We start from the raw sequence: 22,342 nt of genomic DNA on the forward strand, positions 1-22,342 counted from the left end.
GGGGAACTGCGATATTTAATGTGAAAGCGCTTGCAACCGTCGTTAGGTTAGGTTAGGTTAGGTTAGGTTAGGTTAGGTTAGGTTACGTTAGGTTAGGTTTGGTTAGGTTAGGTTAGGTTAGGTTATGTTAGGTTAGGTTGGGTTAGGTTAGGTTAGGTTAGGTTAGGTTACGTTAGGTTAGGTTAGGTTACGTTAGGTTAGGTTAGGTTAGGTTACGTTAGGTTAGGTTAGGTTAGGTTACGTTAGGTTAGGTTAGGTTAGGTAAGGATAATTTGGTTAGGTTAGGTAAGGTTAGGTTAGGTTGGGTTGGGTGTTGTTGGGTTGGGTTGGGTTGGGCTAGGTTGGGTTAGGTTAGGTTAGGTTACGTTAGGTTAGGTTAGGTTAGGTTACGTTAGGTTATGTTAGGTTAGGTTAGGTTACGTTAGGTTAGGTTAGGTCAGGTAAGGTTAGGTTACGTTAGAATAGGTTAGGTTAGGTTAGGTTACGTTAGGTTAGGTTAAGTTAGGTTAGGTTAGGTTTGGTTAGCTTAGGTTAGGTTAGCTTAGGTTAGGTTAGGTTGGGTTAGGTTGGGTTAGGTTGGGTTGGGTTAGGTTAGGTTAGGTTAGGTTGGGTTAGGTTAGTTTAGGTTAGGTTAGGTTAGGTTGGGTTGGGTTGGGTTAGGTTAGGTTAGGTTAGGTTAGGTTACGTTAGGTTAAGGTATGAACCGTCGTAAAACCGCATTAAACAATGTCACTTAGTGAGATGCAGTGTTTATCACCTTTACAAGTTGGGAACTGTGATATCTAATGTGAAAGCGCTTGAAACCATCATAATGTTGTAGAAAGCAATGTAAAGTAGCGAGTAAAACGTTTTCTAACGATAGAAGTGCGAAGGTTATGTTAGGTTGAGTTATGTTAGTTTAAGCTAGGTAGCGTCGTGCAACTACCAAAAACAACGTCATCTAACGAGATAGTGTTGTTTTATTGCGAGTACGAAACTGCGATAGGTGAAATGTGTTGAAAGCACACAAAACGGCATGAACAAGCCAAATACTGCGTGTTGTACCGTTACAAGTGCGAAACTGCTATGTTGTGATATTCTCGTTAAAGCGCATGCAAGCATCGTGAAACCTTAAAGAACGATGTCATTTAGCGAGATACAGCGTTCTGTACTGCAATAAGTTGGTGAAAAACTGTGAGGTTATGCAAATATCCTAATTGTGAACGAAACAGTGTAATAGAGCGTTTTTTAATACAAGTGCGAATGTTAGGTTAGGTTAAGATATGAACCGTCGTAAAACCGCATTAAACAATGTCACTTAGTGAGATGCAGTGTTTTTCACCATTACAAGTCGGGAACTGCGATATCTAATGTGAAAGCGCTCGCAAACGTCGTTAGGTTAGGTTAGGTTGGGTTAGGTTAGGTTAGGTTAGGTTAGGTTACGTTAGGTTAGGTTAGGTTAGGTTAGGTTAGGTTAGGGTATGTTAGGTAAGGTTTGGTTAGGTTAGGTTAGGTTAGGTTGGGTTAGGTAAGGTTAGGTTAGGTTAAGATATGAACCGCGCTAAAACCGCAATAAACAATGTCACGTAGTGAGATGCTGTGTTTTTCACCAATTACAAGTCGGGAACTGCGATATCTAATGTGAAAGCGCATGAAACCGTCGTAATCTTGTAGAAAACATTGTAAAGTAGCGAATACAACGTTTTCTAACGATAGAAGTGCGAAGGTTCTGTTAGTTTGAGCTAGGTAGCGTCGTGAAACCACCAAAAACGATGTCATCTAACGAGATAGTGTTGTTTTATTGCGAGTACGAAACTGCGATAGGTGAAATATTGGGAAAGCACACAAAATGGCATGAACTAGCCAGATACTGCGTCTTGTGCCGTTACAAGTGCGAAACTGCTTTATTGTGATATTTTCGTTAAAGCGCATGCAAGTATCGTGAAACCTTAAAGAACGATGTCATTTAGCGAGATACAGCGTTCTGTACTGTAATAAGTTGGTGAGAAACTGTGAGGTCAAGCAAATATCGTAATTGTGAACGAAACAGTGTAATTGAGCGTATTTAGATACAAGTGCGAATGTTAGGTTAGGTTGAGATATCAACCGTCGTAAAACCGCATTAAACAATGTCACTTAGTGAGATGTAGTGTTTTTCAACATTACAAGTCGGGAACTACGATATCTAATGTGAAAGCGCATGAAACCGTCGTAATCTTGTAGAAAACATTGTAAAGTTGCGAGTAAAACGTTTTCTAACGATAGAAGTGCGAAGGTTAGCTTGAGTTATGTTAGTTTAAGCTATATAGCGTCGTGAGACCACCAAAAAGGACGTCATCTAACGAGATAGTGTTGTTTTATTGCATGTACGAAACTGCAATAGGTGAAATGTTGTGAATGTACACAAAACGACTTGAACAAGCCAGATACTGCGTGTTGTACCGTTACAAGTGCGAAACTGCTATAATGTGATATTCTCGTTAAAGCGCATGAAGCATCGTGAAACCTTAAAGAACGATGTCATTTAGCGAGATACCGTGTTCTGTACTGCAATAAGTTGGTGAAAAACTGTGAGGTTATGCAAATATCGTAATTGTGAACGAAACAGTGTAATAGAGCGTTTTTCAATACAAGTACCAATGTTAGGTTAGGTTAAGATATGAACCGTCGTAAAACCGCATTAAACAATGTCACTTAGTGAGATGCAGTGTTTTTCACCATTACAAGTCGGGAACTACGATATCTAATGTGAAAGCGCATGAAACCGTCGTAATCTTGTAGAAAACATTGTAAAGTTGCGAGTAAAACGTTTTCTAACGATAGAAGTGCGAAGGTTAGCTTGAGTTATGTTAGTTTAAGCTATATAGCGTCGTGAGACCACCAAAAAGGACGTCATCTAACGAGATAGTGTTGTTTTATTGCATGTACGAAACTGCGATAGGTGAAATATTGGGAAAGCACACAAAATGGCATGAACTAGCCAGATACTGCGTCTTGTGCCGTTACAAGTGCGAAACTGCTTTATTGTGATATTTTCGTTAAAGCGCATGCAAGTATCGTGAAACCTTAAAGAACGATGTCATTTAGCGAGATACCGTGTTCTGTACTGCAATAAGTTGGTGAAAAACTGTGAGGTTATGCAAATATCGTAATTGTGAACGAAACAGTGTAATAGAGCGTTTTTCAATACAAGTACCAATGTTAGGTTAGGTTAAGATATGAACCGTCGTAAAACCGCATTAAACAATGTCACTTAGTGAGATGCAGTGTTTTTCACCATTACAAGTCGGGAACTGCGATATCTAATGTGAAAGCGCTTGCAAACGTCGTTAGGTTAGGTTAGGTTAGGTTACGTTAGGTTAGGTTTGGTTAGGTTAGGTTAGGTTAGGTTAGGTTATGTTAGGTTAGGTTGGGTTAGGTTAGGTTAGGTTAGGTTAGGTTAGGTTAAGATATGAACCGCGCTAAAACCGCATTAAACAATGTCACTTAGTGAGATGCAGTGTTTTTCACCTTTACAAGTTGGGAACTGCGATATCTAATGTGAAAGTGCTTGAAGCCGTCGTAATGTTGTAGAAAGCAATGTAAAGTAGCGAGTAAAACGTTTTCTAACGATAGAAGTGCGAAGGTTATGTTAGGTTGAGTTATGTTAGTTTAAGCTAGGTAGCGTCATGAAACTACCAAAAACAACGTCATCTAACGAGATTGTGTTGTTTTATTGCGAGTACGAAACTGCGATAGGTGAAATGTTGTGAAAGCACACAAAACGGCATGAACAAGCCAAATACTGCGTGTTGTACCGTTACAAGTGCGAAACTGCTATGTTGTGATATTCTCGTTAAAGCGCATGCAAGCATCGTGAAACCTTAAAGAACGATGTCATTTAGCGAGATACAGCGTTCTGTACTGCAATAAGTTGGTGAAAAACTGTGAGGTTATGCAAATATCCTAATTGTGAACGAAACAGTGTAATAGAGCGTTTTTTAATACAAGTGCGAATGTTAGGTTAGGTTATGATATGAACCGCGCTAAAACCGCATTAAACAATGTCACTTAGTGAGATGCTGTGTTTTTCACCATTACAAGTCGGGAACTGCGATATCTAATGTGAAAGCGCATGAAACCGTCGTAATCTTGTAGAAAACATTGTAAAGTAGCGAATAAAACGTTTTCTAACGATAGAAGTGCGAAGGTTTGGTTAGTTTGAGCTAGGTAGCGTCGTGAAACCACCAAAAACGATGTCATCTAACGAGATAGTGTTGTTTTATTGCATGTACGAAACTGCAATAGGTGAAATGTTGTGAATGTACACAAAACGACTTGAACAAGCCAGATACTGCGTGTTGTACCGTTACAAGTGCGAAACTGCTATAATGTGATATTCTCGTTAAAGCGCATGCAAGCATCGTGAAACCTTAAAGAACGATGTCATTTAGCGAGATACAGCGTTCTGTACTGCAATAAGTTGGTGAAAAACTGTGAGGTTATGCAAATATCGTAATTGTGAACGAAACAGTGTAATAGAGCGTTTTTCAATACAAGTACCAATGTTAGGTTAGGTTAAGATATGAACCGTCGTAAAACCGCATTAAACAATGTCACTTAGTGAGATGCAGTGTTTTTCACCATTACAAGTCGGGAACTGCGATATCTAATGTGAAAGCGCTTGCAAACGTCGTTAGGTTAGGTTAGGTTAGGTTAGGTTAGGTTAGGTTAGGTTAGGTTACGTTAGGTTAGGTTTGGTTAGGTTAGGTTAGGTTAGGTTATGTTAGGTTAGGTTGGGTTAGGTTAGGTTAGGTTAGGTTAAGATATGAACCGCGCTAAAACCGCATTAAACAATGTCACTTAGTGAGATGCAGTGTTTTTCACCTTTACAAGTTGGGAACTGCGATATCTAATGTGAAAGCGCTTGAAACCGTCGTAATGTTGTAGAAAGCAATGTAAAGTAGCGAGTAAAACGTTTTCTAACGATAGAAGTGCGAAGGTTAGGTTAGGTTAGGTTAGTTTAAGCTAGGTAGCGTCGTGAAACTACCAAAAACGACGTCATCTAACGAGATAGTGTTGTTTTATAGCGAGTATTAAACTGCGATAGGTGAAATGTTGTGAAAGCACACAAAACGGCATGAACAAGCCAAATACTGCGTGTTCTACCGTTACTAGTGCGAAACTGCTATATTGTGATATTCTCGTTAAAGCGCATGCAAGCATCGTGAAACCTTAAAGAACAATGTCATTTAGCGAGATACAGCGTTCTGTACTGCAATAAGTTGGTGAAAAACTGTGAGGTTATGCAAGTATCGTAATTGTGAACGAAACAGTGTAATTGAGCGTATTAAGATACAAGTGCGAATGTTTGGTTAGGTTAAGATATGAACCGTCGTAAAACCGCATTAAACAATGTCAATTACTGAGATGCAGTGTTTTTCACCATTAAAAGTGGGGAACTGCGATATTTAATGTGAAAGCGCTTGCAACCGTCGTTAGGTTAGGTTAGGTTAGGTTAGGTTAGGTTAGGTTTGGTTAGGTTAGGTTAGGTTATGTTAGGTTAGATTAGGTTAGGTTGGGTTGAGTTGGGTTAGGTTAGGTTAGGTTAGGTTGGGTTAGGTTAGGTTAGGTTAGGTTAGGTTATGTTAGGTTAGGTTAGGTTACGTTAGGTTAGGTTAGGTTACGTTAGGTTAGGTTAGGTTAGGTAAGGATAATTTGGTTAGGTTAGGTAAGGTTAGGTTAGGTTGGGTTGGGTGTTGTTGGGTTGGGTTGGGTTAGGTTGGGTTAGGTTAGGTTAGGTTACGTTAGGTTAGGTTAGGTTACGTTAGGTTATGTTAGGTTAGGTTAGGTTACAATAGGTTAGGTTAGGTCAGGTAAGGTTAGGTTACGTTAGAATAGGTTAGGTTAGGTTAGGTTACGTTAGGTTAGGTTAAGTTAGGTTAGGTTAGGTTTGGTTAGCTTAGGTTAGGTTAGCTCAGGTTAGGTTAGGTTGGGTTAGGTTGGGTTAGGGTGGGTTGGGTTAGGTTAGTTTAGGTTGGGTTGGGTTAGGTTAGTTTAGGTTAGGTTAGGTTAGGTTAGGTTGGGTTGGGTTGGATTAGGTTAGGTTAGGTTAGGTTAGAATACGTTAGGTTAAGGTATGAACCGTCGTAAAACCGCATTAAACAATGTCACTTAGTGAGATGCAGTGTTTTTCACCTTTACAAGTTGGGAACTGTGATATCTAATGTGAAAGCGCTTGAAACCATCATAATGTTGTAGAAAGCAATGTAAAGTAGCGAGTAAAACGTTTTCTAACGATAGAAGTGCGAAGGTTATGTTAGGTTGAGTTATGTTAGTTTAAGCTAGGTAGCGTCGTGCAACTACCAAAAACAACGTCATCTAACGAGAGAGTGTTGTTTTATTGCGAGTACGAAACTGCGATAGGTGAAATGTTGTGAAAGCACACAAAACGGCATGAACAAGCCAAATACTGCGTGTTGTACCGTTACAAGTGCGAAACTGCTATGTTGTGATATTCTCGTTAAAGCGCATGCAAGCATCGTGAAACCTTAAAGAACGATGTCATTTAGCGAGATACAGCGTTCTGTTCTGCAATAAGTTGGTGAAAAACTGTGAGGTTATGCAAATATCCTAATATTGAACGAAACAGTGTAATAGAGCGTTTTTTAATACAAGTGCGAATGTTAGGTTAGGTTAAGATATGAACCGTCGTAAAACCGCATTAAACAATGTCACTTAGTGAGATGCAGTGTTTTTCACCATTACAAGTCGGGAACTGCGATATCTAATGTGAAAGCGCTTGCAAACGTCGTTAGGTTAGGTTAGGTTGGGTTAGGTTAGGTTAGGTTAGGTTACGTTAGGTTAGGTTAGGTTAGGTTAGGTTAGGTTAGGGTATGTTAGGTAAGGTTTGGTTAGGTTAGGTTAGGTTAGGTTGGGTTAGGTAAGGTTAGGTTAGGTTAAGATATGAACCGCGCTAAAACCGCAATAAACAATGTCACTTAGTGAGATGCTGTGTTTTTCACCATTACAAGTCGGGAACTGCGATATCTAATGTGAAAGCGCATGAAACCGTCGTAATCTTGTAGAAAACATTGTAAAGTAGCGAATAAAACGTTTTCTAACGATAGAAGTGCGAAGGTTCTGTTAGTTTGAGCTAGGTAGCGTCGTGAAACCACCAAAAACGATGTCATCTAACGAGATAGAGTGGTTTTATTGCGAGTACGAAACTGCGATAGGTGAAATATTGGGAAAGCACACAAAATGGCATTAACTAGCCAGATACTGCGTCTTGTGCCGTTACAAGTGCGAAACTGCTTTATTGTGATATTTTCGTTAAAGCGCATGCAAGTATCGTGAAACCTTAAAGAACGATGTCATTTAGCGAGATACAGCGTTCTGTACTGTAATAAGTTGGTGAGAAACTATGAGGTCAAGCAAATATCGTAATTGTGAACGAAACAGTGTAATTGAGCGTATTTAGATACAAGTGCGAATGTTAGGTTAGGTTGAGATATCAACCGTCGTAAAACCGCATTAAACAATGTCACTTAGTGAGATGTAGTGTTTTTCAACATTACAAGTCGGGAACTACGATATCTAATGTGAAAGCGCATGAAACCCTCGTAATCTTGTAGAAAACATTGTAAAGTTGCGAGTAAAACGTTTTCTAACGATAGAAGTGCGAAGGTTAGCTTGAGTTATGTTAGTTTAAGCTATATAGCGTCGTGAGACCACCAAAAAGGACGTGATCTAACGAGATAGTGTTGTTTTATTGCATGTACGAAACTGCAATAGGTGAAATGTTGTGAATGTACACAAAACGACTTGAACAAGCCAGATACTGCGTGTTGTACCGTTACAAGTGCGAAACTGCTATAATGTGATATTCTCGTTAAAGCGCATGAAGCATCGTGAAACCTTAAAGAACGATGTCATTTAGCGAGATACAGCGTTCTGTACTGCAATAAGTTGGTGAAAAACTGTGAGGTTATGCAAATATCGTAATTGTGAACGAAACAGTGTAATAGAGCGTTTTTCAATACAAGTACCAATGTTAGGTTAGGTTAAGATATGAACCGTCGTAAAACCGCATTAAACAATGTCACTTAGTGAGATGCAGTGTTTTTCACCATTACAAGTCGGGAACTGCGATATCTAATGTGAAAGCGCTTGAAACCGTCGTAATGTTGTAGAAAGCAATGTAAAGTAGCGAGTAAAACGTTTTCTAACGATAGAAGTGCGAAGGTCATGTTAGGTTGAGTTATGTTAGTTTAAGCTAGGTAGCGTCATGAAACTACCAAAAACAACGTCATCTAACGAGATAGTGTTGTTTTATTGCGAGTACGAAACTGCGATAGGTGAAATGTTGTGAAAGCACACAAAACGGCATGAACAAGCCAAATACTGCGTGTTGTACCGTTACAAGTGCGAAACTGCTATGTTGTGATATTCTCGTTAAAGCGCATGCAAGCATCGTGAAACCTTAAAGAACGATTTCATTTAGCGAGATACAGCGTTCTGTACTGCAATAAGTTGGTGAAAAACTGTGAGGTTATGCAAATATCCTAATTGTGAACGAAACAGTGTAATAGAGCGTTTTTTAATACAAGTGCGAATGTTAGGTTAGGTTAAGATATGAACCGTCGTAAAACCGCATTAAACAATGTCACTTAGTGAGATGCAGTGTTTTTCACCATTACAAGTCGGGAACTGCGATATCTAATGTGAAAGCGCTCGCAAACGTCGTTAGGTTAGATTAGGTTGGGTTAGGTTAGGTTAGGTTAGGTTAGGTTACGTTAGGTTAGGTTAGGTTAGGTTAGGTTAGGTTAGGTTAGGGTATGTTAGGTAAGGTTAGGTTAGGTTAGGTTAGGTTGGGTTAGGTAAGGTTAGGTTAGGTTAAGATATGAACCGCGCTAAAACCGCAATAAACAATGTCACTTAGTGAGATGCTGTGTTTTTCACCAATTACAAGTCGGGAACTGCGATATCTAATGTGAAAGCGCATGAAACCGTCGTAATCTTGTAGAAAACATTGTAAAGTAGCGAATACAACGTTTTCTAACGATAGAAGTGCGAAGGTTCTGTTAGTTTGAGCTAGGTAGCGTCGTGAAACCACCAAAAACGATGTCATCTAACGAGATAGTGTTGTTTTATTGCGAGTACGAAACTGCGATAGGTGAAATATTGGGAAAGCACACAAAATGGCATGAACTAGCCAGATACTGCGTCTTGTGCCGTTACAAGTGCGAAACTGCTTTATTGTGATATTTTCGTTAAAGCGCATGCAAGTATCGTGAAACCTTAAAGAACGATGTCATTTAGCGAGATACAGCGTTCTGTACTGTAATAAGTTGGTGAGAAACTGTGAGGTCAAGCAAATATCGTAATTGTGAACGAAACAGTGTAATTGAGCGTATTTAGATACAAGTGCGAATGTTAGGTTAGGTTGAGATATCAACCGTCGTAAAACCGCATTAAACAATGTCACTTAGTGAGATGTAGTGTTTTTCAACATTACAAGTCGGGAACTACGATATCTAATGTGAAAGCGCATGAAACCGTCGTAATCTTGTAGAAAACATTGTAAAGTTGCGAGTAAAACGTTTTCTAACGATAGAAGTGCGAAGGTTAGCTTGAGTTATGTTAGTTTAAGCTATATAGCGTCGTGAGACCACCAAAAAGGACGTCATCTAACGAGATAGTGTTGTTTTATTGCATGTACGAAACTGCAATAGGTGAAATGTTGTGAATGTACACAAAACGACTTGAACAAGCCAGATACTGCGTGTTGTACCGTTACAAGTGCGAAACTGCTATAATGTGATATTCTCGTTAAAGCGCATGAAGCATCGTGAAACCTTAAAGAACGATGTCATTTAGCGAGATACAGTGTTCTGTACTGCAATAAGTTGGTGAAAAACTGTGAGGTTATGCAAATATCGTAATTGTGAACGAAACAGTGTAATAGAGCGTTTTTCAATACAAGTACCAATGTTAGGTTAGGTTAAGATATGAACCGTCGTAAAACCGCATTAAACAATGTCACTTAGTGAGATGCAGTGTTTTTCACCATTACAAGCCGGGAACTGCGATATCTAATGTGAAAGCGCTTGCAAACGTCGTTAGGTTAGGTTAGGTTAAGTTACGTTAGGTTAGGTTTGGTTAGGTTAGGTTAGGTTAGGTTAGGTTAGGTTATGTTAGGTTAGGTTGGGTTAGGTTAGGTTAGGTTAGGTTAAGATATGAACCGCGCTAAAACCGCATTAAACAATGTCACTTAGTGAGATGCAGTGTTTTTCACCTTTACAAGTTGGGAACTGCGATATCTAATGTGAAAGTGCTTGAAGCCGTCGTAATGTTGTAGAAAGCAATGTAAAGTAGCGAGTAAAACGTTTTCTAACGATAGAAGTGCGAAGGTTATGTTATGTTGAGTTATGTTAGTTTAAGCTAGGTCGCGTCGTGAAACCACCAAAAACGACGTCATCTAACGAGATAGTGTTGTTTTATTGCGAGTACGAAACTGCGATAGGTAAAATGTTGTGAAAGCACACAAAATGGCATGAACAAGCCAAATACTGCGTGTTGTACCGTTACAAGTGCGAAACTGCTATGTTGTGACATTCTCGGTAAAGCGCATGCAAGTATCGTGAAACCTTAAAGAACGATGTCGTTTAGCGAGATACAGCGTTCTGTACTGTAATAAGTTGGTGAGAAACTGTGAGGTTATGCAAGTATCGTAATTGTGAAGAAAACAGTGTAATAGAGGGTTTTTAGATACAAGTGCGAATGTTAGGTTAGGTTAAGATATGAACCGTCGTAAAACCGCACTAAACAATGTCAATTACTGAGATGCAGTGTTTTTCACCATTAAAAGTGGGGAACTGCGATATTTATTGTGAAAGCGCTTGCAACCGTCGTTAGGTTAGGTTAGGTTAGGTTAGGTTTGGTTAGGTTAGGTTAGGTTAGGTTAGCTTAGGTTAGGTTAGCTTAGGTTAGGTTAGGTTGGGTTGGGTTGGGTTAGGTTGGGTTAGGTTAGGTTAGGTTAGGTTAGGTTAGGTTAGGTTGGGTTGGGTTGGGTTAGGTTAGGTTAGGTTAGGTTAGGTTAGGTTACGTTAGGTTAAGGTATGAACCGTCGTAAAACCGCATTAAACAATGTCACTTAGTGAGATGCAGTGTTTTTCACCTTTACAAGTTGGGAACTGTGATATCTAATGTGAAAGCGCTTGAAACCGTCATAATGTTGTAGAAAGCAATGTAGAGTAGCGAGTAAAACGTTTTCTAACGATAGAAGTGCGAAGGTTATGTTAGGTTGAGTTATGTTAGTTTAAGCTAGGTAGCGTCGTGAAACCACCAAAAACGATGTCATCTAACGAGATAGTGTTGTTTTATTGCGAGTACGAAACTGTGATAGGTGAAATATTGGGAAAGCACACAAAATGGCATGAACTAGCCAGATACTGCGTCTTGTGCCGTTACAAGTGCGAAACTGCTTTATTGTGGTATTTTCGTTAAAGCGCATGCAAGTATCGTGAAACCTTAAAGAACGATGTCATTTAGCGAGATACAGCGTTCTGTACTGTAATAAGTTGGTGGGAAACTGTGAGGTCAAGCAAATATCGTAATTGTGAACGAAACAGTGTAATTGAGCGTCTTTAGATACAAGTGCGAATGTTAGGTTAGGTTGACATATCAACCGTCGTAAAACCGCATTAAACAATGTCACTTAGTGAGATGTAGTGTTTTTCAACATTACAAGTCGGGAACTACGATATCTAATGTGAAAGCGCATGAAACCGTCGTAATCTTGTAGAAAACATTGTAAAGTTGCGAGTAAAACGTTTTCTAACGATAGAAGTGCGAAGGTTAGGTTAGGTTAGGTTAGTTTAAGCTAGGTAGCGTCGTGAAACTACCAAAAACGACGTCATCTAACGAGATAGTGTTGTTTTATTGCGAGTATTAAACTGCGATAGGTGAAATGTTGTGAATGCACACAAAACGGCATGAACAAGCCAAATACTGCGTGTTCTACCGTTACAAGTGCGAAACTGCTATATTGTGATATTCTCGTTGAAGCGCATGCAAGCATCGTGAAACCTTAAAGAACAATGTCATTTAGCGAGATACAGCATTCTGTACTGCAATAAGTTGGTGAAAAACTGTGAGGTTATGCAAATATCGTAATTGTGAACGAAGCAGTGTAATAGAGCGTTTTTCAATACAAGTACGAATGTTAGGTTAGGTTAAGATATGAACCGTCGTAAAACCGCATTAAACAATGTCACTTAGTGAGATGCAGTGTTTTTCACCATTACAAGTCGGGAACTGCGATATCTAATGTGAAAGCGCTTGCAAAAGTCGTTAGGTTAGGTTAGGTTAGGTTAGGTTACGTTAGGTTAGGTTTGGTTAGGTTAGGTTAGGTTAGGTTATGTTAGGTTAGGTTGGGTTAGGTTAGGTTAGGTTACGTTAGGTTAAGGTATGAACCGTCGTAAAACCGCAATAAACAATGTCACTTAGTGAGATGCAGTGTTTTTCACCTTTACAAGTTGGGAACTGCGATATCTAATGTGAAAGCGCTTGAAACCGTCGTAATGTTGTAGAAAGCAATGTAAAGTGGCGAGTAAAACGTTTTCTAACGATAGAAGTGCGAAGGTTATGTGAGGTTGAGTTATGTTAGTTTAAGCTAGGTAGCGTCGTGAAACCACCAAAAACGACGTCATCTAACGAGATAGTGTTGTTTTATTGCGAGTACGAAACTGCGATAGGTAAAATGTTGTGAAAGCACACAAAATGGCATGAACAAGACAAATACTGCGTGTTGTACCGTTACAAGTGCGAAACTGCTATGTTGTGACATTCTCGGTAAAGCGCATGCAAGTATCGTGAAACCTTAAAGAACGATGTCATTTAGCGAGATACAGCGTTCTGTACTGTAATAAGTTGGTGATGAACTGTGAGGTCAAGCAAATATCGTAATTGTGAACGAAACAGTGTAATTGAGCGTCTTTAGATACAAGTGCGAATGTTAGGTTAGGTTGACATATCAACCGTCGTAAAACCGCATTAAACAATGTCACTTAGTGAGATGTAGTGTTTTTCAACATTACAAGTCGGGAACTACGATATCTAATGTGAAAGCGCATGAAACCGTCGTATTCTTGTAGAAAACATTGTAAAGTGGCGAGTAAAACGTTTTCTAACGATAGAAGTGCGAAGGTTAGGTTAGGTTAGGTTAGTTTAAGCTAGGTAGCGTCGTGAAACTACCAAAAACGACGTCATCTAACGAGATAGTGTTGTTTTATTGCGAGTACGAAACTGCGATAGGTGAAATGTTGTGAAAGCACACAAAACGGCATGAACAAGCCAAATACTGCGTGTTCTACCGTTACAAGTGCGAAACTGCTATATTGTGATATTCTCGTTAAAGCGCATGCAAGCATCGTGAAACCTTAAAGAACAATGTCATTTAGCGAGATACAGCATTCTGTACTGCAATAAGTTGGTGAAAAACTGTGAGGTTATGCAAATATCGTAATTGTGAACAAAACAGTGTAATAGAGCGTTTTTAGATACAAGTGCGAATGTTAGGTTAGGTTAAGATATGAACCGTCGTAAAACCGCATTAAACAATGTCAATTACTGAGATGCAGTGTTTTTCACCATTAAAAGTGGGGAACTGCGATATTTAATGTGAAAGCGCTTGCAACCGTCGTTAGGTTAGGTTAGGTTAGGTTAGGTTAGGTTTGGTTAGGTTAGGTTAGGTTAGATTAGGTTAGGTTGGGTTGAGTTGGGTTAGGTTAGGTTAGGTTAGGTTACGTTAGGTTAGGTTAGGTTAGGTTACGTTAGGTTAGGTTAGGTAAGGATAATTTGGTTAGGTTAGGTAAGGTTAGGTTAGGTTAGGTTAGGTGGGTTGGGTGTTGTTGGGTTGGGTTGGGTTGGGTGTTGTTGGCTTGGGTTGGGTTGGGTTAGGTTGGGTTAGGTTGGGTTAGGTTAGTTTAGGTTACGTTAGGTTAGGTTAGGTTAGGTTACGTTAGGTTATTTTAGGTTAGGTTACGTTAGGTTAGGTTAGGTCAGGTAAGGTTAGGTTACGTTAGAATAGGTTAGGTTAGGTTAGGTTACGTTAGGTTAGGTTAAGTTAGGTTAGGTTAGGTTTGGTTAGCTTAGGTTAGGTTAGCTTAGGTTAGGTTAGGTTGGGTTGGCTTGGGTTAGGTTGGGTTAGGTTACGTTAGGTTAGGTTAGGTTGGGTTAGGTTAGTTTAGGTTAGGTTAGGTTAGGTTAGGTTGGGTTGGGTTGGGTTAGGTTAGGTTAGGTTAGGTTAGGTAAGGTTAGGTTAGGTTAGGTTAGGTTACGTTAGGTTAAGGTATGAACCGTCGTAAAACCGCATTAAACAATGTCACTTAGTGAGATGCAGTGTTTTTCACCTTTACAAGTTGGGAACTGTGATATCTAATGTGAAAGCGCTTGAAACCGTCATAATGTTGTAGAAAGCAATGTAAAGTAGCGAGGAAAACGTTTTCTAACGATAGAAGTGCGAAGGTTATGTTAGGTTGAGTTATGTTAGTTTAAGCTAGGTAGCGTCGTGCAACTACCAAAAACAACGTCATCTAACGAGATAGTGTTGTTTTATTGCGAGTACGAAACTGCGATAGGTGAAATTTTGTGAAAGCACACAAAACGGCATGAACAAGCCAAATACTGCGTGTTGTACCGTTACAAGTGCGAAACTGCTATGTTGTGATATTCTCGTTAAAGCGCATGCAAGCATCATGAAACCTTAAAGAACGATGTCATTTAGCGAGATACAGCGTTCTGTACTGCAATAAGATGGTGAAAAACTGTGAGGTTATGCAAATATCCTAATTGGGAACGAAACAGTGTAATAGAGCGTTTTTAATACAAGTGCGAATGTTAGGTTAGGTTAAGATATGAACCGTCGTAAAACCGCATTAAACAATGTCACTTAGTGAGATGCAGTGTTTTTCACCATTACAAGTCGGGAACTGCGATATCTAATGTGAAAGCGCTTGCAAACGTCGTTAGGTTAGGTTAGGTTTGGTTAGGTTAGGTTAGGTTACGTTAGGTTACGTTAGGTTAGGTTAGGTTAGGTTTGGTTAGGTTAGGTTAGGTTAGGTTAGGTTAGGGTATGTTAGGTAAGGTTTGGTTAGGTTAGGTTAGGTTAGGTTGGGTTAGGTAAGGTTAGGTTAGGTTAAGATATGAACCGCGCTAAAACCGCATTAAACAATGTCACTTAGTGAGATGCTGTGTTTTTCACCATTACAAGTCGGGAACTGCGATATCTAATGTGAAAGCGCATGAAACCGTCGTAATCTTGTGGAAAACATTGTAAAGTAGCGAATAAAACGTTTTCTAAAGATAGAAGTGCGAAGGTTCGGTTAGTTTGAGCTAGGTAGCGTCGTGAAACCACCAAAAACGATGTCATCTAACGAGATAGTGTTGTTTTATTGCGAGTACGAAACTGCGATAGGTGAAATATTGGGAAAGCACACAAAATGGCATAAACTAGCCAGATACTGCGTCTTGTGCCGTTACAAGTGCGAAACTGCTTTATTGTGATATTCTCGTTAAAGCGCATGCAAGTATCGTGAAACCTTAAAGAACGATGTCATTTAGCGAGATACAGCGTTCTGTACTGTAATAAGTTGGTGAGAAACTGTGAGGTCAAGCAAATATCGTAATTGTGAACGAAACAGTGTAATTGAGCGTATTTAGATACAAGTGCGAATGTTAGGTTAGGTTGACATCAACCGTCGTAAAACCGCATTAAACAATGTCACTTAGTGAGATGTAGTGTTTTTCAACATTACAAGTCGGGAACTACGATATCTAATGTGAAAGCGCTTGCAAACGTCGTTAGGTTAGGTTAGGTTAGGTTAGGTTACGTTAGGTTAGGTTTGGTTAGGTTAGGTTAGGTTAGGTTATGTTAGGTCAGGTTGGGTTAGGTTAGGTTAGGTTAGGTTAGGTTAGGTTAAGATATGAACCGCGCTAAAACCGCATTAAACAATGTCACTTAGTGAGATGCAGTGTTTTTCACCTTTACAAGTTGGGAACTGCGATATCTAATGTGAAAGCGCTTGAAACCGTCGTAATGTTGTAGAAAGCAATGTAAAGTAGCGAGTAAAACGTTTTCTAACGATAGAAGTGCGAAGGTTATGTTAGGTTGAGTTATGTTAGTTTAAGCTAGGTAGCGTCGTGAAACCACCAAAAACGACGTCATCTAACGAGATAGTGTTGTTTTAATGCGAGTACGAAACTGCGATAGATAAAATGTTGTGAAAGCACACAAAACGGCATGAACAAGCCAAATACTGCGCGTTGTACCGTTACAAGTGCGAAACTGCTATGTTGTGACATTCTCGGTAAAGCGCATGCAAGTATCGTGAAACCTTAAAGAACGATGTCATTTAGCGATATACAGCGTTCTGTACTGTAATAAGTTGGTGAGAAACTGTGAGGTCAAGCAAATATTGTAATTGTGAACGAAACAGTGTAATTGAGCGTCTTTAGATACAAGTGCGAATGTTAGGTTAGGTTGACATATCAACCGTCGTAAAACCGCATTAAACAATGTCACTTAGTGAGATGTAGTGTTTTTCAACATTACAAGTCGGGAACTACGATATCTAATGTGAAAGCGCATGAAACCATCGTAATCTTGTAGAAAACATTGTAAAGTTGCGAGTAAAACGTTTTCTAACGATAGAAGTGCGAAGGTTAGGTTAGGTTAGGTTAGTTTAAGCTAGGTAGCGTCGTGAAACTACCAAAAACGACGTCATCTAACGAGATAGTGTTGTTGTATTGCGAGTATTAAACTGCGATAGGTGAAATGTAGTGAATGCACACAAAACGGCATGAACAAGCCAAATACTGCGTGTTCTACCGTTACAAGTGCGAAACTGCTATATTGTGATATTCTCGTTAAAGCGCATGCAAGCATCGTGAAACCTTAAAGAACAATGTCATTTAGTGAGATACAGCGTTCTGTACTGCAATAAGTTGGTGAAAAACTGTGAGGTTATGCAAATATCGTACATGTGAACGAAACAGTGTAATAGAGCGTTTTTCAATACAAGTACGAATGTTAGGTTAGGTTAAGATATGAACCGTCGTAAAACCGCATTAAACAATGTCACTTAGTGAGATGCAGTGTTTTTCACCTTTACAAGTTGGGAACTGCGATATCTAATGTGAAAGCGCTTGAAACCGTCGTAATGTTGTAGAAAGCAATGTAAAGTAGCGAGTAAAACGTTTTCTAACGATAGAAGTGCGAAGGTTATGTTAGGTTGAGTTATGTTAGTTTAAGCTAGGTAGCGTCGTGAAACCACCAAAAACGACGTCATCTAACGAGATAGTGTTGTTTTATTGCGAGTACGAAACTGCGATAGGTAAAATGTTGTGAAAGCACACAAAACGGCATGAACAAGCCAAATACTGCGTGTTGTACCGTTACAAGTGCGAAACTGCTATGTTGTGACATTCTCGGTAAAGCGCATGCAAGTATCGTGAAACCTTAAAGAACGATGTCATTTAGCGAGATACAGCGTTCTGTACTGTAATAAGTTGGTGAGAAACTGAGGTCAAGCAAATATCATAATTGTGAACGAAACAGTGTAATTGAGCGTCTTTAGATACAAGTGCGAATGTTAGGTTAGGTTGACATATCAACCGTCGTAAAACCGCATTAAACAATGTCACTTAGTGAGATGTAGTGTTTTTCAACATTAAAAGTCGGGAACTACGATATCTAATGTGGAAGCGCATGAAACCGTCGTAATCTTGTAGAAAACATTGTAAAGTGGCGAGTAAAACGTTTTCTAACGATAGAAGTGCGAAGGTTAGGTTAGGTTAGGTTAGTTTAAGCTAGGTAGCGTCGTGAAACTACCAAAAACGACGTAATCTAACGAGATAGTGTTGTTTTATAGCGAGTATTAAACTGCGATAGGTGAAATGTTGTGAAAGCACACAAAACGGCATGAACAAGCCAAATACTGCGTGTTCTACCGTTACAAGTGCGAAACTGCTATATTGTGATATTCTCGTTAAAGCGCATGCAAGCATCGTGAAACCTTAAAGAACAATGTCATTTAGCGAGAGACAGTTTTCTGTACTGCAATAAGTTGGTGAAAAACTGTGAGGTTATGCAAATAGCGTAATTGTGAACAAAACAGTGTAATAGAGCGTTTTTAGATACAAGTGCGAATGTTAGGTTAGGTTAAGATATGAACTGTCGTAAAACCGCATTAAACAATGTCAATTACTGAGATGCAGTGTTTTTCACCATTAAAAGTGGGGAACTGCGATATTTAATGTGAAAGCGCTTGCAACCGTCGTTAGGTTAGGTTAGGTTAGGTTAGGTTAGGTTTGGTTAGGTTAGGTTAGGTTAGGTTAGATTAGGTTAGGTTGGGTTGAGTTGGGTTAGGTTAGGTTAGGTTAGGTTAGGTTGGGTTAGGTTAGGTTAGGTTAGGTTACGTTAGGTTAGGTTAGGTTACGTTAGGTTAGGTTAGGTTAAGTTACGTTAGGTTAGGTTAAGATATGAACCGTCGTAAAACCGCATTAAACAATGTCACTTAGTGAGATGCAGTGTTTTTCACCATTACAAGTCGGGAACTGCGATATCTATTGTGAAAGCGTTTGCAAACGTCGTTAGGTTGGGTTAGGTTAGGTCAGGTTAGGTTAGGTTACGTTAGGTTAGGTTTGGTTAGGTTAGGTTAGGTTAGGTTATGTTAGGTTAGGTTGGGTTAGGTTAGGTTAAGATATCAACCGCGCTAAAACCGCATTAAACAATGTCACTTAGTGAGATGCAGTGTTTTTCACCTTTACAAGTTGGGAACTGCGATATCTAATGTGAAAGCGCATGAAACCGTCGTAATCTTGTAGAAAACATTGTAAAATTGCGAGTAAAACGTTTTCTAACGATAGAAGTGCGAAGGTTATGTTAGGTTGAGTTATGTTAGTTTAAGCTAGGTAGCGTCCTGAAACCACCAAAAACGACGTCATCTAACGAGATAGTGTTGTTTTATTGCGAGTACGAAACTGCGATAGGTAAAATGTTGTGAAAGCACACAAAACGGCATGAACAAGCCAAATACTGCGTGTTGTACCGTTACAAGTGCGAAACTGCTATGTTGTGACATTCTCGGTAAAGCGCATGCAAGTATCGTGAAACCTTAAAGAACGATGTCATTTAGCGAGATACAGCGTTCTGTACTGTAATAAGTTGGTGGGAAACTGTGAGGTCAAGCAAATATCGTAATTGTGAACGAAACAGTGTGATTGAGCGTCTTTAGATACAAGTGCGAATGTTAGGTTAGGTTGACATATCAACCGTCGTAAAACCGCATTAAACAATGTCACTTAGTGAGATGTAGTGTTTTTCAACATTACAAGTCGGGAACTACGATATCTAATGTGAAAGCGCATGAAACCGTCGTAATCTTGTAGAAAACATTGTAAAGTTGAGAGTAAAACGTTTTCTAACGATAGAAGTGCGAAGGTTAGGTTAGGTTAGGTTAGTTTAAGCTAGGTAGCGTCGTGAAACTACCAAAAACGACGTCATCTAACGGGATGGTGTTGTTTTATTGCGAGTATTAAACTGCGATAGGTGAAATGTTGTGAATGCACACAAAACGGCATGAACAAGCCAAATACTGCGTGTTCTACCGTTACAAGTGCGAAACTGCTATATTGTGATATTCTCGTTGAAGCGCATGCAAGCATCGTGAAACCTTAAAGAACAATGTCATTTAGCGAGATACAGCGTTCTGTACTGCAATAAGTTGGTGAAAAACTGTGAGGTTATGCAAATATGGTAATTGTGAACGAAACAGTGTAATATAGCGTTTTTCAATACAAGTACGAATGTTAGGTTAGGTTAAGATATGAACCGTCGTAAAACCGCATTAAACAATGTCACTTAGTGAGATGCAGTGTTTTTCACCATTACAAGTCGGGAACTGCGATATCTAATGTGAAAGCGCTTGCAAACGTCGTTAGGTTAGGTTAGGTTAGGTTAGGTTACGTTAGGTTAGGTTTGGTTAGGTTAGGTTAGGTTAGGTTATGTTAGGTTAGGTTGGGTTAGGTTAGGTTAGGTTACGTTAGGTTAAGGTATGAACCGTCGTAAAACCGCAATAAACAATGTCACTTAGTGAGATGCAGTGTTTTTCACCTTTACAAGTTGGGAACTGCGATATCTAATGTGAAAGCGCTTGAAACCGTCGTAATGTTGTAGAAAGCAATGTAAAGTGGCGAGTAAAACGTTTTCTAACGATAGAAGTGCGAAGGTTATGTGAGGTTGAGTTATGTTAGTTTAAGCTAGGTAGCGTCGTGAAACCACCAAAAACGACGTCATCTAACAAGATAGTGTTGTTTTATTGCGAGTACGAAACTGCGATAGGTAAAATGTTGTGAAAGGACACAAAACGGCATGAACAAGACAAATACTGCGTGTTGTACCGTTACAAGTGCGAAACTGCTATGTTGTGACATTCTCGGTAAAGCGCATGCAAGTATCGTGAAACCTTAAAGAACGATGTCATTTAGCGAGATACAGCGTTCTGTACTGTAATAAGTTGGTGATAAACTGTGAGGTCAAGCAAATATCGTAATTGTGAACGAAACAGTGTAATTGAGCGTCTTTAGATACAAGTGCGAATGTTAGGTTATGTTGACATATCAACCGTCGTAAAACCGCATTAAACAATGTCACTTAGTGAGATGTAGTGTTTTTCAACATTACAAGTCGGGAACTACGATATCTAATGTGAAAGCGCATGAAACCGTCGTAATCTTGTAGAAAACATTGTAAAGTGGCGAGTAAAACGTTTTCTAACGATAGAAAAGCGAAGGTTAGGTTAGGTTAGGTTAGTTTAAGCTAGGTAGCGTCGTGAAACTACCAAAAACGACGTCATCTAACGAGATAGTGTTGTTTTATTGCGAGTACGAAACTGCGATAGGTGAAATGTTGTGAAAGCACACAAAACGGCATGAACAAGCCAAATACTGCGTGTTCTACCGTTACAAGTGCGAAACTGCTATATTGTGATATTCTCGTTAAAGCGCATGCAAGCATCGTGAAACCTTAAAGAACAATGTCATTTAGCGAGATACAGCGTTCTGTACTGCAATAAGTTGGTGAAAAACAGTGAGGTTATGCAAATATCGTAATTGTGAACAAAACAGTGTAATAGAGCGTTTTTAGATACAAGTGCGAATGTTAGGTTAGGTTAAGATATGAACCGTCGTAAAACCGCATTAAACAATGTCAATTACTGAGATGCAGTGTTTTTCACCATTAAAAGTGGGGAACTGCGATATTTAATGTGAAAGCGCTTGCAACCGTCGTTAGGTTAGGTTAGGTTAGGTTAGGTTTGGTTAGGTTAGGTTAGGTTAGTTTAGGTTAGATTAGGTTAGGTTGGGTTGAATTGGGTTAGGTTAGGTTAGGTTAGGTTAGGTTGGGTTAGGTTAGGTTAGGTTAGGTTAGGTTAGGTTACGTTAGGTTAGGTTAGGTTACGTTAGGTTAGGTTAGGTTAGGTTACGTTAGGTTAGGTTAGGTAAGGATAATTTGGTTAGGTTAGGGAAGGTTAGGTTAGGTTAGGTTAGGTTGGGTTGGGTGTTGTTGGGTTGGGTTGGGTTGGGTTAGGTTGGGTTAGGTTAGGTTAGGTTACGTTAGGTTAGGTTAGGTTAGGTTACGTTAGGTTATGTTAGGTTAGGTTAGGTTACGTTAGGTTAGGTTAGGTCAGGTAAGGTTAGGTTACGTTAGAATAGGTTAGGTTAGGTTACGTTAGGTTAGGTTAAGTTAGGTTAGGTTAGGTTTTGTTAGGTTAGGTTAGCTTAGGTTAGGTTAGGTTAGGTTACGTTAGGTTAGGTTAGGTTAGGTTGGGTTGGGTTGGGTTAGGTTGGGTTAGGTTAGGTTAGGTTAGGTTAGTTGGGTTAGGTAAGTTTAGGTTAGGTTAGGTTAGGTTAGGTTGGGTTGGGTTGGGTTAGGTTAGGTTAGGTTAGGTTAGGTAAGGTTAGGTTAGGCTAGGTTAGGTTACGTTAGGTTAAGGTATGAACCGTCGTAAAACCGCATTAAACAATGTCACTTAGTGAGATGCAGTGTTTTTCACCTTTACAAGTTGGGAACTGTGATATCTAATGTGAAAGCGCTTGAAACCGTCATAATGTTGTAGAAAGCAATGTAAAGTAGCGAGGAAAACGTTTTCTAACGATAGAAGTGCGAAGGTTATGTTAGGTTGAGTTATGTTAGTTTAAGCTAGGTAGCGTCATGCAACTACCAAAAACAACGTCATCTAACGAGATAGTGTTGTTTTATTGCGAGTACGAAACTGCGATAGGTGAAATTTTGTGAAAGCACACAAAACGGCATGAACAA

This window comes from Rhipicephalus microplus, unplaced genomic scaffold, assembly GCF_043290135.1.
Source record: "Rhipicephalus microplus isolate Deutch F79 unplaced genomic scaffold, USDA_Rmic scaffold_33, whole genome shotgun sequence".
In the NCBI taxonomy this organism is placed as follows: Eukaryota; Metazoa; Arthropoda; class Arachnida; order Ixodida; family Ixodidae; genus Rhipicephalus; species Rhipicephalus microplus.